Source organism: Lynx rufus, unplaced genomic scaffold, assembly GCF_022079265.1.
Source record: "Lynx rufus isolate CCGP_SWC_20201006 ecotype Redwood Valley unplaced genomic scaffold, mLynRuf1.p SCAF_6, whole genome shotgun sequence".
In the NCBI taxonomy this organism is placed as follows: Eukaryota; Metazoa; Chordata; class Mammalia; order Carnivora; family Felidae; genus Lynx; species Lynx rufus.
In genome coordinates this window covers 74,513,851-74,526,397 of record NW_025814878.1, presented here as the reverse complement: position 1 = coordinate 74,526,397, position 12,547 = coordinate 74,513,851, and positions in this window count along the sequence as shown.

Sequence of the window (12,547 nt, the reverse complement as noted above, 5' to 3'; positions counted from 1 at the left end):
TATTGGGGACTTTGCCCCCCCCTCTATTCTGGGGGCCTTTGCCAGCACCTCTATCCAGGGGGCCTTTACCTCCCTTCTGTATCCTTATTTGCCTAATCTTGTTTACCCAAACTTGGGTGTGAGCATCCTATGGCTTTGTAATTCTTTACGCCTTGTTAACCCACTGGTGCAAGCTCAGGGAATTCCTAAGCTTATTCCCCACACACAGAAGTGGCCCAAAATGGCCTGAGAGGTTATTCCTTGGGAGGGGATTCTGCTCCAAGTAAGCCACTCCTGGGTCCCCTCTCAGGGCTCAGCCCATAGGCTGTTTCCATGAAGGACTGATGTAGGCATTTCCAGAGGCAGCTCTGAGGAGTCCTTATTAACATCTGCAGTGAACAGGGCCTCGGCACCAGCACTCTGACGCTCTTGCATTGGTTAGGGTCATTTCTCTGCTCCAGAGCCCATGAGGCCCCATGGTTGCTTTAAGTTTGGAAGCCCCACTGCAGGGATCACATGCTGCAGGAGTGAAAGCCAGGGGCTCAAAAGGAGCTTGGGTTTCAGCCAGTCAGCAGGCTACACTTTGACTGTACTCCCTGGCTGATGTGGATGGAAAAATAGCAGTTAGAGTCAGAATGAATAGACCCTTATTACCAAGTGACCTCTGTGAGACCACTTCTTTGCAGGTAACTTCACAGCCTGGTGCACTTTATGGGTTCATAAAAGTGCAGGCTTTAGAGTGAGACCCATATGCAAATATGGCTCTGTCACTTACTAGACAAATCCCTTCACCTCTCTGAGACTTGGCATCCTTGTCTGTGAAAGGGGAGGAGTAGCTCCTTCAAAGAGTTGCTGTGAAGATGGAGTATGATCGTGCCTGTAGAGTGCCTAATGCCGAACCTGATATTTATTTAACCCTCCACGGTTATGGTTATTTATCTTTCAGGAGCTGTTAGCTCCTCCTGTGTATATGAGTTGTAGCACACATTTAACTGTACCAATCTAAATGTCACATGACTTCTGTGTTTGTATTTTTATTAATATTTTGTATTTCTCCTTAAAAAAATCTGCTTTAAACCACCCCTGATTTCTTCGGGGTTTTAGCTTGTAAGAATGTCGGCTGAAATTACCTTCTTTTGTCCTGCTGGGGAGGCAGAAGGTCTTGGAGCAGCTGTGAAGGATGTTCCTTAGCATAATGACACAGCATGTCTCACATCAGATGGCCATCAGGTGGCCGGTGGAATACCCACAAGGAGAAGCAGGAGCTCATTTGCATTAGGATCCTGCACCCAGGCTTTCTCCTGAAAGCCCAGGTGAGCCAGCTGCTGAAGGGGGCAACCATGGGAAAACCTGGGGGAAGCAGAAAACTCCAGCATGGTGAAGAGCTGTAGGCAGGAGTAACAAGAACTAACATTTACAGGGATTCTTGGCTGTGTGGTAGTTCTGTGCTAGGCTCTTCATACACATTTTTCCCATTTCATTCTCATAATGACTATGTATGAGATGGCTTATTATCCTGTTAAGAGGATAGAGAGAGAAGATACATCTCAGCCGTGCTAAGTGACGTACCTGAGGTAACACAGGTGCTTTGTATGCCTGTCTTCCTGATTTCAGAGCACATTCTTTTCCTGGGAAAAACCACATAGCCTCAAGGAGGCTAGTTCTGAATCTGCTCCAACCACCATGTTCAGAGACCAGACGTCATCTTTCTATGGTTACATGAGGGGGGTGGACTGATGACCTCCATGGTCCTTTCCACCTCTCTCATGCTGTTGCTGTCACTTTGAGAAGCTCTGCTCAGTACAAATGCATGGAGTACCTATTTACTAAGTGCCAGATATTTTCTCTTACTCTATTTAGTTCACTTTTGAATTTTCAGCCAACTTTCTTTTTACGATTTTATTTTTAAGTAATCTCTATACCCAACGTGGGGCTCAAACTTATAACCCTGAGATCAAGAGTGGTATGCTCTACTGACTGAGCCAGCCAGGCAACCCTCAGCCAACTTTTGATTACGAAAAACACCAAAAACCTTGATTCAACAGTTACCAAAATGTTACCATATTTGATTCTTCCATGTCTTTCTCTGTATCTATCTTTATACCATCTATCTGAATTTTTGAAATTAAGTAGTGGTCATCTTGAGATTTCACCCCTAAATATTTAGCCTTGCATCTCCTAAGAATAAGGACATTTTCTTGCATAACCACAAACCATGATCATACTTAAGAAAATTAACAATAGTTCCCTATTTATACCTTAGATTAACAGCCAGTCCAGATTAAAATTTCCTTACCTCCAAAAGCTTTTATAGTTTTTGGGTTTTTTTTTTTTTTTTTTTTTGGAACCAAGATCCAATCAAGTTTCACTCATTGTATTTGGTTAAGCAAAGCAAACAAAAACAATCCCTTAAACTTTGGTATGTTTGTTTTATTTCATAACATTGATTTTAAGATGAGTCCAGACCAAAGTTTGGTGGAATAACCCATATTCTGGACTTGTCTGATTGTTTTCCTTGTGGTGTTATGTAACCCTCCTCCCCCATTTTTCCTGTAAACTAGAAGTTGGGTCTAAAGCCTGGATTGGAATTAGGCTAAACATTTTTAACCCAAATACTTCATAGGTGATTTGTATTTCATATCACTTCAATCAGGAGACACAGAATGCCAGGTCGTCCAACAATAGTGACACCAAAAACTGTCACTTGGCTAAAGTGACAGTCCACAGGTCCTTCCATTGCAAAGGTATGGGAATGCCTTGAAAATCTGTTTGACAAGCCATGGATATTATGTTCCACAACATCCTTGTACTTAAGGCATAAGCATCATTGATAGTTATTTAATTGTATATATTATTTAATTGATGGTTGCCACATGGTGATTTTCTAAATTATCATTTATTTTTCATTTATTTATAGGCATACCTTTGTAAACAAGAGCTTTTCTTTACCTATTAGAATGAATTATCATTCCTCTAAAAAGGCCGGGTAAGTGCCTCTTTTTTTTATTGCTGACTTTCAGAGTAAGGAATTGCTGCAAGTTGCTGTCAATGGTGGCAGATTAGTTTTTCCCTCTTCTTTGAGCAGTTCTGCGGATTTGCGACTTTTTATTTATTCAACTTTATAATCAGTTGCCGTCATTTTGGGTGCTCAAATTGCCTCAAACTTGGACAGAGGGAGCTCTTTCTTTTTTTTTTTTTTTCAATATATGAAATTTATTGTCAAATTGGTTTCCATACAACACCCAGTGCTCATCCCAAAAGGTGCCCTCCTCAATACCCATCACCCACCCTCCCCTCCCTCCCACCCCCCATCAACCCTCAGTTTGTTCTCAGTTTTTAACAGTCTCCTATGCTTTGGCTCTCTCCCACTCTAACCTCTTTTTTTTTTTTTTCCTTCCCCTCCCCCATGGGTTTCTGTTAAGTTTCTCAGGATCCACATAAGAGTGAAACCATATGGTATCTGTCTTTCTCTGTATGGCTTATTTCACTTAGCATCACACTCTCCAGTTCCATCCACGTTGCTACAAAGGGCCATATTTCATTCTTTCTCATTGCCACGTAGTATTCCATTGTGTATATAAACCACAATTTATCCATTCATCAGTTGATGGACATTTAGGCTCTTTCCACAATTTGGCTATTGTTGAGAGTGCTGCTATGAACATTGGGGTACAAGTGCCCCTATGCATCAGTACTCCTGTATCCCTTGGGTAAATTCCTAGCAGTGCTATTGCTGGGTCATAGGGTAGGTCTATTTTTAATTTTCTGAGGAACCTCCACACTGCTTTCCAGAGTGGTTGCACCAATTTGCATTCCCACCAACAGTGCAAGAGGGTTCCTGTTTCAGAGGGAGCTCTTTCAAGCTAGCTGGCTCCTGTGTCCTTTGAGATGTCCCCATCATTCTTTGAGCACTGCCCTGCACTATGGCACAAGAAAATGTTCTGGACTCCTCTTGTACTTTCCACGCTCCAGACCAAGAATCAGCCATTTCTCTAAGGAGCCCTGGAATCTTTTATTGGAGGAGAGCATTTAAAAACCAAGATTTCTCTACTTGGTGGGCTCATTGCCATTGGAGTGTCTTTGCTTCTAAACTGTTTCAATGGCTAAAGCTAAGAAATGTATTTATTTAAATATATCTATTTAATTCACATTGCTACTCCAATTCAAATTTAATATTACATGGTTTTTCTTAATTTTTTTGATTTTATAGTTGTACCTCTTTTCTCTTATATAGAAAATTTCAGTTACTAATAACCTATTTACTTATTTGCCATAGTCTATAATCTATATATAAAGTAGATTTAAAGTAGAAACACCAGAAAATTACTTGGTGAATTTTAGACATTTTTTGGAGGGGAATTTCTTTTTTGTCCTTAGAGTATATTCAATTACAGATAAACAGCAAGAGGTGTTCAAAAGCCACCTGAAAGAATTTCCTGTGTATGTCACTCATATGATATATAATTAATTTGTTTCAGTTTGATTTCAAATTTGGTTTGCTTTTATTTTTCTTTATAATTAAATTTTATTTTGGGGGTTCCTGAGTGGCTCAATCTGTTAAGCATCTGACTCTTGATCTCAGCTCAGGTCTTGATTTCAGGGTTGTGAATTCAAGCCCCATGCTGGGCTCCCCGCTGGCTATGAAGCCTACTTAAAAAAAAAAAAAAAAAATATATATATATATATATATATATGTTGTATGTAAGCCAATTTGACAATAAATTATATTAAAAATATTATATATTGTATAAATTATATATATATATTTAAACAGGTAAAACATGTTTGAGCACTTATATGGCTCAAATTAAAATTATATAAAACATAGAGAAATCACCTATATTCCTCCATATCCCTTTTACCTTGCCCCTTTCCTCCACACTGCCTGGCCTCTTTCGGTAACCAATTATTTTATTTCTGTTAGTCTGATATTTTATGTCTGGGTGTGTAATTTCCTCTCCCTTCTTATATAAAAGAAAGTAAATTATATTCACTGATCTGTGCTTTGTTTTTTCCTCCCTCACAATATTAACATGTATCCCGGAGAATCCATAGAAGTATGTAATGTCTTCCTCATTCTTTTTATGTTACTGCATGCTTTGTTCAGCAGTCCTATGCTGTTGTTGTTGCTATTTAGTCCAAAAACAAGCAGCTTAGTGTGTATTATCTTACTTGTGGCCCTTTTTGCCTTTGCTGTTTTTTTTTTTAATTTTTTTTCAACATTTTTATTTATTTTTGGGACACAGAGAGACAAAGCATGAACGGGGGAGGGGCAGAGAGAGAGGGAGACACAGAACGGGAAACAGGCTCCAGGCTCTGAGCCATCAGCCCAGAGCCCGACGCGGGGCTCGAACTCACGGACCGCGAGATCGTGACCTGGCTGAAGTCGGACGCTTAACCGACTGCGCCACCCAGGCGCCCCTTGCCTTTGTTTATACCCTTCCAGTCCTCATAGGCGTTTGAAGTTTTGACCTCTGCGAAGGCTTTCCAGCTGGGTGGAGGCAGGGAAGGCCAGGTACAGCAGATTCCCAGAAGATTCATCACCTCGATCCACTTGCTTTGCTGGAGATGAGGGTAAATAGGAACTGAACAGCTGCTATTTTCCCACAGATCCTGCCGCAGGCACCCTGGGCTTCATCCTGTTTAGATGGAGAGCTGGGGAGTGATGAATGAGGAAAAGGAGTGGCTTTAGCACAGTTTGGTTTTAACTTTCTCTTCTCTAGAAGGCACAAATGCCTCTAGGATCATCTCCCTCTTGTGCTAATTTAAAGGCAATTAAAAGCAAAGAAACACAGGATTTTACTAACATTCAGAAGTCATATCATTCAGTTGAAGAAACATTGTATTGCACAATGAAGCTGGAGCTCCCATTTTCAAAAATGAATGTTTCTGAGATCTCAGAACAGCCTCAAGTAGACAGCTTTATGCTGACTTTTCCCCCTGCTCATCTCCAAAGCTCATACCACATACATTTGCTAGTTTTCCTTTTCTACTCTGTATTATACTCATCAATCTCACAGGAATCAGGGTCTGCCTTTTTTTTTCTTTTTCTTTTCCTTCTTTCTTTCTTTCTTTTTTTTTTTTTTTTTTGGAATAAGAAACAAGCACTTTTCCTTGCTGGGTAATTCTTTTGCAAATGTATTCCTTGCAAGTTCACCTCTTAAGTTATTTGTCCTATTTCTGCCCTACTCTTTTAGAAAAAAAGGTGGGTAAACCAATTTGGTTAAATTAAAAAGGTTTTGCCTTTTCCTAAAATGATTTCCTTCTGGCCTGTATGAGTATGATATGACAAAAGGAAACCAATGCAATGAGGTGTGTTTATCTTTGAATACACCCATGCTAAGTGCATGACTATCCACTGGCCTGTGAGTTACTTATGCTTCAGCACATGCAGAATAAATTAACTTAGCTCTGAATACATCACCTATTAGTCTTTGGAGGATAACTGTCTCATAGGACTCACAAGAGTCCTGTGTGACGGCCAGCATTCTTTTTAGCCTTGAAGTCACAAGCAGGGTGAAGCAGTGATTATTTCCTGGTCTGAAAGGAAGGGGAGGGGATCATGAGAGAGAAAAGGAACATGTATGGGAAGAAGAGATGGAAGAGTAAACGTGAGAAAAAGGGAGGAAAGGGAGGGAAGAGAATGGAAGAAAGGGAGAAGAATGAGGGGATATTGCAGGGGAAGAATAGAAAGGGCCCAAATTATATCTTGTGGGGCACCTGGCCGGCTGAGTCGGAGGACTATGTGACTCTTGATCTCAGCGTTGTGAGTTCGGGCTCCACGTTGGGTATAGAGATTACTTAAAAAAACAATAAGATCTTAACAAACATAGGCTTGTGGAAAGAACTCTCCTCTGAGGGTTGAAAGTCATGTTTTCTAGTTCTATATCTTCTGCACACAGTGCCAGAGAATTTGAGGAATTTGGTTGAAAATCAAGCACCTTGGAAAATACGGTGCCTCTTTTTGTTAGTAACCAATACTTACGAGTGCTTACCATGTTCTGGGCACTTATTTAAAAGCACTAGAATGTATTATACTAAGCGAAATGAGTCCATCTGAGAAAGACAAATGTCATACGATTTCACTCATATGTGGAATTTAGCATATGGGAAGGGGGGGAAGAGAAGAAAGGGAGACTCTTAATGACAGAGAACAAACTGAGGGTTGATGGAGGGAGGTGGGTGAGATATGGGCTAGATGGGTGATGGGTACTAAGGAGGGCACTTGCTGTGATGAATAGTGGGTGTTGTATGTAAGTGAATCACTGAATTCTACTTCTGAAGCAAATTTGTTAACTACAATTTAAGTTAAAAAAGAAAAAAAAATCTTAAAAAAATAATAAAAGCACTTGGCATGGATTATGTCATTTAATCCCCACTGCAAGGCAAGGACTTAGGTTTTATCTCCATTTTACTGATGTGGAAACTGAGGCACGGATGCTAAATAATTTACTCAAGGTCACACTAAGCAAATGACTGTAGTAGTCACGTAGTCACTGCTTCATTCACCTCCCTCCCCCACCCAGTGCCTTCCTCGCTAGCAGAATCTCAGTAGTCTGGGTTGTGATATGCCTACCCTGCATCCTAGCCCCACTGGTTGAACGACAACAGACCTAAACCCATCTTGGCTCTCACATTCTCCTTACTGTTACACATTTTCCCAGCTTCCTTTGCAGGTGGCTATGCGATCAAGTTGTGACCAATGAGGTTTAAGAAGTCCACTAGGGGACTTCTGGGAAAGCTTTTCCTCTGTGATAAGAGGAAAGCATATTTTCTGTTTGCCTTCTTCTAACGACTTGATGAGGGTATGAAATGAAGATTCTATACTTGTGGCTGTAGCAGCCACCTGGCACCCACGAAGCAACAAACCCAAGGAAGAATGTCGTCATGCTAAGGATGGCAAAAGGAAAAGTGGGAAGTGTCGGGGACTTTGAGGACATTGTAGGATTGCTACAATAAACCTGGATTCAGCTACCTGCACTCTTCTCATTATGTGAAATAATCAAAGGTCACTATGGCTCCTGAAAATTTGTCAGGTTTGGCCAAACATGCAGCTGCATATATATCCACTGATACGGGAACAGAAGTACATTTCAGACACAGGACGCTTGTCTTTGTTTCAGGCTCATAGGTTGCTACTCAGTACTGCAGAGTTGTTTCTTCCAGCATCTTCCACCTTCAACCTTGACCCTGAGTATACAGTTGTTACTCTTAACCCAGGAACAAAGGCAAACTGTAACAAGTCGCAGGGAAATAGAAGCTGATGAGATTTTTAACTACCTAAAATATTAATCTACTAGCTAAAACAGAAACAATAAAGACACATACTGCAAGTAAACTTCAGATCCACTACAAAGATTCCTTTCAAAGGACCCATATCCCATGGGGATTCTCTGCATTGTTCTCACACAACCACTCACTCACTGACCTTTGTGCTTCTACCCAGGACTTTACTTTGGGCAAAAACATTTCACCCCACCCCCAACACACAGTTTTCTGAATCTTGATATTCTCCACATCCAGTAGAGTGCCTACTGCCTAGTAGGAACTTGATAAACGGTCATGGTATGGAATTAAAATTGCTTAATATCCCTCCTATTGAACAGCTATCAAAATCATAAGCTTTCAAAAATTATGAGGACATATTAATACTTTTCTGATCTTGACAGATGATTTCTTAATCACTATTAAATTTTAAAGATATGCAAATTGCTGAAGAGAGGAAGTTTAATAAGTTACTCATAGAGAGCAGGTGTTCAACAAATACATTGAATTGAATGGATTGGGCTTTTAAAAAGCTGTATGTTATTCTCTCTCTCTCCCTCTGACCCTCCCCCCCAATTTAAATAAACAAATAAGTAAGTAAAATTCTTTTTTTTTTTTGATGTTTATTTATTTTGAGAGAGAGAACACAAGATGGGGAGATGAGCAGAGAGAGAGCACGAGAGAATCCCAAGCAGGTTCCACACTGTCAACACAGAGCCTGATGCAGGGCTCGAGCCCATGAACCATGAGGCCATGACCTGAGCCCAAATCAAGAGTCGGATGCTTACCCGACTGAGCCACCCAGGCACCCCTAAAATTCTCTTTAAAAAAAGGGAGCACCTGGGTGGTTCAGCAAGTTAGGTGTCTGACACCTGATTTCAGCTCAAGTCATGATCTCACAGTTATCTCACGGTTGAGATTGAGTCCTGCAACCTGCTTGGGATTCTCTCTCTCTTTCCCTCTGCCTCTCCTCTGCTTTTTCTCTCTGTCTCTCTCTCTTTCTCAAATTAAAATAAATAAATAAATAAAACTCTCTTAAAAAGCTGTATGTTTTGGGGAAATGTAAACTGCGGTTAAAGTAAAATAAGACTTTTCCACTACACTGTTCTTGGGGCAAGAAAAATTTAATGAATTCTTCAAATATGTCTGGTTTACAACTAGGGGGCAAAGAAGGACTAGAATTCCATTATTAAGTGCTTCATTTTGTTATAAACTTAGTGATTATCTGGCCAGATCATGGCTTCTGGGTCTGGTGAGTTGGATTAATAGGGAAGTCTCGCTCCCTGACATCAGTGTTTTGTTTTTTTTTTTTAGATTTTTTTAAACGTTTAAATTTGAAAAGGAGAGAGAGAGAGAAGGAGGGAAAGAGAACAAGAGGGGGAGGGGTAGAGTGAGAGGGAGATGGAGGTTCTGAAGTGGGCTAAGTGCCTACAGCAGAGAGCCCAATGTCGGGCTTGAACTCACAAACTGTGAGATCATGGCCTGAGCCAAAGTCGGACGCTCAACCTACTGAGCCACCCAGGAGCCCCTCTGACATCACTGTTAAATGGAATTCCACTTAATGCAAAAATGACTTCCCTCTGGAAAGACTGTATTTAAACCTAAAGGCACTTACTGCAGTGGAGACTGAAGTAGAGTGCTTTCCACAATGAAAGTTGCCCCAAATGAATTGGAAAGGGATGGATGCAAAGAACTGAGGAAAAGAAGTGATAACCTAATGTTAAAGTGTTCTATATTTTTTTCTCATCCTTTGTTTTTTTTTTTTTTAAGGAAAGAGTCAAGAAATAAACATAAAGACCTCATTGTTCTTGTTGAAATCATTATGGTTCAAGGTACTAAAATATACTAAAAGCAAATGTTCACAATTTCCATTCAGTAAGCCCTTGAAAATCACAGGAAAAAATAATAAAAATAATTGTTACAACAATAATAACACTTTGTTTGTTTAACCTTAGTTTTCCATTTTCTTTAATTGTAGCTATATATAAACATTTTCTTATACTTCCTCCGTTGCAATTATTCTAAATGGCCTTTATGCCTAGCATAATAGGAAATTATACCGAACTGAAAACTCATTAGCAATGTATTCATGAGGAATCAAAATAATTTCAGATTCAACAATAACCTAAATGTAAATTTTTGTTTATTACAATATGGTAATCACTTATAAAGGCAGTGAACTAATAACCAAAACACTGTAGAGTACTGGAAGTTCTCCTAACTTGTGTTGCCTACAACTTTGTAAGTAATATCAACTTTTAATCTTTATTTTGTTATGGTGATATCATCTTCTGACCTGGAATGTAATCTTGGGGGGGGGGGAGAATTTTATATATCGCTGTCTCCAAAAATAGTTGATTAGGAGAGTCCTTCCAGATTAAGAAAATTTAAAAACCACCACAATCTAGTCATTTCCTTCAAGCATATTGTTCACGTTTCATCCTCCAGTTTAGCCATAATCTCTGTGAGGACAGGGACTGTGTTTGATTTACTGCTGAATTCCCAGCACTTAGCATAGCATCTGGCACATACTGAATGAATATAGCTGAAAGAAATCAACTGCACACAAGGTTTTTAGTCCTCCAAGCGGACCAGCAGATCTCAAAACCTCCTTGTTATAGTTCCAAGATGGTGGCTTATGCCATCCAATTTTCTTCCCGTATACCTTTTTTCAGTTTCTGGGGGGAATAAGGCATGGAAGAAATGAAAGTGTTTTCTCTTGTCAGAGAGGATAGGAAGCCCTCTGGGTTAGGTTGAATATGTACAGATTCAAAAATATGTCCTGAATATTGGTTTCAAGGCTTATTCCCTACTTTATGATTTCCCTTCATTTCTTAAACATGAGCGCTGAAAGTTCCATCCAGTTCAGGGACTATTAGCGTGTTCCTGTTAACTAAGCTTTTATTTTATTAAAAATAGAATGAGCCTGATGAAGCAACATAAAAGCATCAGATGAATTCTCTTATGGAATTCAAGCTGCCATTATTTGACTTCATTACTGCTTCATTTCACTGATATTCCTTTTATCTTAAGTATGGCCTTCTCTAAACTTCATTAACATCAAAAAGTTTTTGTTAAGTACTTTAACTGAACATGGCACTGTACAAAGACGCTTATACAAACCAGATCCTTGTTATTTAAAAAGTTAAACTCACAGACATGAAACAGAAATATTTATGAAATTTATGTGCTTTATGCAAATGAAGGCCATTCTCTGATTTACTTTATGTGATTAGTAGTAGCTAATACTCATTGAGTCCTAACTACATTTACGGCACTGTGTAAAAAAGCACCTTACACGCATCTTCTCCATAAAGCCCCCAACAACGAGGAAGGTGGGGTGTCCCAGGCTAAGTGAATTGCCTAAGGAAGGTCATACATCTGTGACATTAATTCAGGTCTGGCTCAGAGATCTGTCCCTTAACCACTCTGACCTACCCCTGCCCTCTAGCTTATAACCTCCTCTCCCACAAATCCTTCACCCATCAGCAGCCAAATGTGCCAACTCAGCTCTCAGAGGAACAACTGCCTGGAGCCGGGCAGGGATTTGTGACAGGCATGGTGTAGTGAGTGACTGGAGTGCCTCAAGTTAAATCCTTGGGGAGCTGGATAGTATTGGATTAAATGCTGTTAAAAACAGGACAGCTTTGACAGAACAGAATTATCAATCAGATTCAATTCCATTCTAAAAATACAATCTGGACAGTTGAGACTCCAGACTGTTTAGAAGAGCTCTTTAATCTGTAGATAAACCTTACTGAAGAATGTCCCTGATTCCCCTTCAAGTTTCTGTCCTTGCTTGTCCCCTCTCATCAGTCCCCAACTTCCAATTAGAAAAGACGATACCCTGGTTTCTATTGGCTCATCAGTCCTCAAGCTGCTGCAGTCTGGCTAATGCTTCCATTTTTCCACTGGCAGTGCTCTCGCAAAGGTCAGCAATAATAACAAATGATTATTATAGTAACACCTAGTGCTTCTTGTGGATTTATTGGGCACCAAACACTGGGCTCAAGGTTTTATTTACATTGGAGGGAGAAACCTGGAGAACAGGAGGATTGCACAGGTCTTGGGAAGATTTTGGCTTAGTTAACTCAGTTTTTTAAAAATTAACTTGACATGGAAATATCAGAATACTTCAGACAAAAATCCAGTTTTGAGATGTGCTGTGCTGTTTGCTACAATCCGTATGATGAATCTTTTGCACTTGGACCCTCCTCAGGCAAATTATTATTATTATTATCTTGATGTTTTTATTTTTGAGAGAGAGAGAGAGAGAGTTGGGGGAGAGGCAGAGAGAGAGGGA